Source organism: Apium graveolens, chromosome 8, assembly GCF_009905375.1.
Source record: "Apium graveolens cultivar Ventura chromosome 8, ASM990537v1, whole genome shotgun sequence".
NCBI lineage: Eukaryota > Viridiplantae > Streptophyta > Magnoliopsida > Apiales > Apiaceae > Apium > Apium graveolens.
The window spans coordinates 241,572,654-241,578,974 of NC_133654.1; positions in this window are offsets into that span (position 1 = coordinate 241,572,654).

The window sequence follows — 6,321 nt, forward strand, 5'->3', positions numbered from 1 at the left end:
AGCCAAACAAGAACATGGTGGACAAATCAAAGTTCAAATGTTACAACTGTGGCATTAGTGGACACTTTGCAAGTGAGTGTAGGAAGCCAAATTCTGAGAAAAAGAAATTTGAGCAAGTTGATTACAAAAAGAAGTATTTTGATTTGCTCAAACAAAAGGAAAGAGCATTCCTCACTCAAGATGATTGGGCAGCAGATGGGGTAAATGAAGATGATGATGTGGAATATGTCAACCTAGCCCTGATGGCTAATTCTGATGAAAATGAAACTAGTTCATCAAGCAACCAGGTAATTACTACTGATCTCTCTCAGCTTTCTAAACATGAATGCAATGAAGCCATAAATGATATGACCAATGAATTATATCATTTGCGTGTTTCCCTTAAATCTCTAGCAAAAGAAAATACTAGGATCAAGGAGAATAACTTGTTTTTAAGTGATAGGAATGCTGTGTTAGAGGATCAGGTAATTGAGCTTGAAAAAAAAAACTTAAATGCCTGACTGTTGAGAGTGAACTAGCAGAAGCTGTTAAGAAAGTGGAAATTCTTTCTAAACAGTTAGAAAGTGAGCAAGAGGTAATCAAGGCCTGGAAAACATCTAGGGATGTCAGTGTTCAGATTGCAAAGGTCCAGGGAATTGAATCATTCTGTGAGGATGCCTGGAAGAAAAACAAAAAGAAGTTAGAATTAATTGATGGATTGTCAACGGATGTGGAATCAACGGATGATGAAAGTTATCCGTTGAAGGAAGAAAAGGAGCATCCGTTGAAGGCTCATCAATTAAAACATGCAAGTTCTTTTAAAAATAAAAAGAATGATTCAACTCTCAAGAACTTTATCAAAGAAGGAGCTAGCACATCCAGAGATGTTAGTAAGGTGAATATAGGACATATGACTTTAGATCAGCTAAAAGATCGACTTAAGCTGGTTGAGGATAAGAAGGAAACTAAAAGAAAATCTAAAAGAAATGGGAAGGTAGGGATTAATAAACACAACAATTACACACCTGATAGGTATGCTCCTAGAAAAAGCTGTGTACATTGTAAAAGTGTTAATCACCTATCTGATAATTGCAAATCTGTTAAAAATGCTCCCATGCCTTCAAATTCCTCCATGTCTAACATGTCTATGTCACTTCTGCATGCTATGCCTGTTATGTCTCACCAGAATCCCCATGCACATTTTGCAAACATGCCATACATTAACAATCCTTACTTTACTGCATTTAGTATGCCTCAAATGCCATACAATATGCCTATGTGGAATAACATGTTTGCACAACCTATGCCTTATCAAATTCAATCAAATGTGTTAAATGATTCTATGACTAATCCTACACTTCAACCAACCACATCTGAGACCAAGGTTGACCTAAAGTTACCTAAGTCAAAAGATGCAGGAGGAATGAAGTCTAGAAAAAAAGACTAACAAGGGTGGACCCAAGGAAATTTGGGTACCAAAATCAACTTGATTGATTTTGTTGTGTGCAGGGACAAAGAAGGAATCTATGGTACTTGGACAGTGGTTGTTCAAGACACATGACAGGAGATTTCACCCTGCTCACAGAGTTTAAGGAGAGAGCTGGCCCTAGCATAACCTTTGGAGATGACAGCAAAGGATTCACTATGGGATATGGCTTGATTTCAAGAGAAAATGTCATCATTGATGAAGTTGCATTGGTTGATGGTCTCAAACACAATTTATTGAGCATCAGTCAACTATGTGACAGAGGGAATACTGTTTCCTTCAATTCTGAAGCCTGTATTGTCACAAGTAAAAAGGACAATAAAGTGGTTCTAACTAGAGTTAGAAAAGGGAATGTGTACTTAGCTGATTTCAACTCTACAGATGCAGAATCCATTACTTGTCTTCTCAGCAAAGCAAGTCCGGTTGAAAGTTGGCTATGGCACAAGAAGCTGTCCCATTTGAATTTCAAGACAATGAATGATCTAGTCAAAAAGGACTTAGTTAGAAGAATGCCTCTAGTGGAATTCACAAGGGATGGACTGTGTGATGCTTGTCAGAAAGGAAAGCAAAAGAAAGTATCATTCAGTAAGAAGCTTGAATCTGCAATTGATGAACCACTGCAACTTCTACACATGGATCTTTTTGGACCAGTCAATGTATTGTCAATTTCAAGGAAAAGATACTGCCTAGTGATTGTAGATGATTTCTTAAAGTTTTCATGGGTTTATTTTCTTGGATCAAAGGATGAAGCTAGTGAAATCATCATCAATCATATCAAGCAAGTCAACAATCATCCTGATTTCAAAGTAAGGAATATTAGGAGTGACAATGGAACTGAGTTCAAGAATTCAACCATGAAGATATTCTGTGAAGAAAATGGGATCATGCATGAGTTCTCAGCTCCAAGAACTCCACAACAAAATGGTATGGTGGAAAGGAAGAACAGATCACTAATTGAAGCTGCAAGGAAAATGCTTGAGGAGTCAAAACTCCCAACTTATTTTTGGGCTGAGGCTGTTAACTGTGCATGTTACACTCAGAATATTTCTCTAATCAATCAAGCAAAATGCATGACTCCCTATCAATTATTCAAGAGAAGAAAACCAACTTTAAACTTTCTACATGTCTTTGGTTGCAAATGCTACATCTTAAGGAATCAATCTGATCACAAAGGAAAGTTTGATGCAAAGGCTGATGAAGGAATATTTGTTGGTTATTCTGCTGGAAAATCATATAGGGTCTACAATCTAAGAAACAACATTGTCATGGAATCTGTACATGTTGTGTTTGATGATAAAAAGATTGATGGACTAAAAGATGAGGGACATCATGAAGGACTCAAATTTGACAATACTGAGATATATTGTGATGATAGTGAAGATGAGAATGATGAAGAAGGCATCTCAAGAAGAAACCAGAGTCTGCCTTTGGATAATGCACAGAATGCTGCATCCGTTGAAAGTCATAATTCAGCTTCCGTTGAAAGAAGCTATGCAGCATCCGTTGAAAGACAAAGTGCATCATCCGTTGAAGTTCATAATGAAGCATCCGTTGATCACAGTCTGTCAACGGATAATCAATTCACCTCATCAGTTGATAGAACTCCCAATTCCTTTCAAAGGATCAGCAACTCAGGGGGAGTTTCAACAAATCAACATTCTATCTCACATCATGACAATACTGAGGCAACCTCATCAAGGGCTAATCTACCACCTCAAAGGAAATGGACCAAGAATCACCCTTTTGAACTGATCATTGGTGATGCTACATCAAAAGTACAAACTAGAAGGGCTACTCAAGATGAATGTCTGTATAGTAGCTTTCTATCACATGAGGAACCTAAGCGAGTGGAAGAAGCTCTTTTGGATCCAGATTGGATTTTAGCAATGCAAGAGGAGCTAAACCAATTTGAGAGGAACAAAGTATGGAAGCTGGTACCCAAGCCAAAGAACAAGAGTTCTATTGACACGAAATGGGTATTCAGAAACAAGATGGATGAAAATGGCATTGTCATAAGGAATAAAGCCAGATTGGTTGCCAAAGGCTATTCTCAACAAGAGGGAATAGATTTTGATGAAACATTTGCTCCAGTTGCCAGACTTGAAGCCATCAGAATCTTTCTAGCCTATGCAGCTAATGCCAATTTCAAAGTCTATCAGATCAATGTCAAGAGTGCATTTCTAAATGGGGAATTGGAGGAAGAAGTTTATGTAAGCCAACCTCCAGGTTTTGAAGATCCAAATTTTCCAGACCATGTGTATTATTTGTTGAAAGCACTCTATGGACTAAAGCAAGCACCTAGAGCCTGGTATGAGACTTTATCAAAGTTCCTTCTAGATAATCACTTCACAAGAGGTACTGTTGACAAAACTCTCTTCTTTAGAAATGTTAATGGCTCTAAGATACTTGTACAAATTTATGTAGATGATATTATATTTGGATCTACAGATGATAAACTTTGTAAAAAGTTTGCTAAATTAATGCAAAGTAAATATGAAATGAGCATGATGGGAGAGCTAACTTACTTTCTTGGTTTACAAGTTAAACAAGTTAGTGGTGGAATTTTCATTAGTCAAACTAAATATATTTATGATCTTTTAAAGAAGTTTGACTTAATGGATTGTTCACCTGCAAAAACTCCCATGGCCACTGCCACCAAGCTTGAATTAAACAAGGCTGAAAAGTCTGTGGATATTACAAGTTATAGAGGCATGGTTGGCTCACTTTTATATTTAACTGCCAGTAGACCTGATATTATATTTTCACATGTCTCTGTGCTAGATTTCAAGCTGACCCTAAAGAATCTCACTTAGTGGCTATTAAAAGAATCTTCAGATATCTCAAGGGGACTCCAAATCTAGGAATTTGGTACCCTAGAGAGTCTGGTTTTGATCTAATTGGCTACTCAGATGCAGATTATGCAGGTTGCAAAATAGACAGGAAAAGCACAACAGGCACCTGTCAATTTCTAGGGAACAAGCTTGTATCATGGTTCAACAAGAAGCAGAATTATGTTTCCACATCAACAGCTGAAGCTGAGTACATTGCAGCTGGTAGTTGCTGTGCACAAATACTATGGATGAGGAACCAGTTATTTGACTATGGTATAACTGTTGACAAAATTCCAATATTTTGTGACAACACAAGTGCCATTGCCATTACTGAAAATCCAGTGCAGCACTCAAGAACCAAGCACATTGATATCAAGTACCACTTCATTAGGGAACATGTGATGAAAGGTACAGTGGAACTTCATTTTATTCCAAGTGAAAAGCAGATTGCAGACATATTTACCAAGCCACTTGATGAATCAACATTCACAAGATTAGTAAGTGAGTTAGGTATGCTTAACTATTCATAATCTATGTCATCTATGTAATCTGTCTTGTAGCCTGAAATGAATTTGCTGCAAGAACAAAGTTGACTTTAATCAAGACTTATCCTGTCAACGGATATTTCCTATCCGTTGAAAGCCAAAATTGTTCTATCAACGGATATTCGTCATCCGTTGAAAGACAAATACATTTCTGGTAATTTTATCCTTCAACGTATAAAATGGTGTTGTTCATCAACGGATAACTATTTACCTTATCCGTTGATGTGTCACGTCAGTGAGTCACAGCCGTTGATTCTTTTACTCAACCGTTGATACAAATATACAGTGTTGTATGTATTTGTATTTACGGTAGTTTTCAGAATTTCTATAGTTTTATTTATTCCTAAACGGCTGTCACTTACTTAAAAGTATCATTTAATTATTTTATTTATGTTTTAATTCAAGAAAGTATAAAAGCCCAATTGAATTCTTATTTTCACTTTATGCTTTCTTGCAATTATCATTCTCTTTCTCTCTCAATTCTCAAGTTTTTCTCTGCAACCTCTACTCACAACAATGGCACCAGTAGTCAAAATTATGTCTCAAACAGGATTTGTTTATGAAAAGAATAATTTCATAGTCTTGGTTGAAAAGAATGAAGCCCATTCTGATTATCACAAGATGATGGACTTCATCAAGAACTGCAAACTGAGCTATGCAATGCTGGAAGCCCCAACCATCTACTGTGAAGTGATTGAGGAAATTTGGACAACTGCAGAGTTCAACTCCACAGATATGACTATTGCCTTCTCTCTCAAAGGTAAGGACTATTGCATTAATTGTGATGATATACAATCTTGCTTTAAGTTGCCTGAGAATAATGCCATGACACCACATACTGATGAAGATGTCTCTGCAATGCTAGATTCCATAGGCTATGCTTTTGATTCTGCTAGTTTAGGTAGTATTAGAAGGAAAGGCCTTAGGAAAGAATGGAGTTTTCTTGGAGATGCCTTTATTAAGGTTTTCTCTGGGAAGATTAGCAATTTTGATGCTATCACTTCATCTCTTTTTAATATGCTCTATATGCTAGTTTTTGATAGGTACTTTAATTTTAGCAACTGTGTTATGCTAGAATTAGGTTCCAGATTAGGCAACAAAGCTAATAGACCACATAACATCTACTTTGCTAGATTCTTTATATTATTGGCTAACCATGTTGTTGAAGGTTTGGTTATATCCAATGAGAATAATAAACTCAAATGCTGGGCACAAGAGAAAAGGGTCCTTACAGACCTTTTGAGAATGAACCTCAACAGCCAGGTGCCATTGGTATACTTGCCAATCATGAATGCACCACAGGTAAGTGAGGTAGATGTTTCTATAACTCCTACTATTTCCAACCCCAATGTTTCTTTGCCTTCTAGTGTGGCTATGGAACCTGTGTCATTGTCCAAACAGGCTCCTACCAAAGCCACCAAATCTAAAGTTTCCAAAGTCAAGTCAAAGAAACCTACCTCTGTTGTTTCTCAAAAGACAA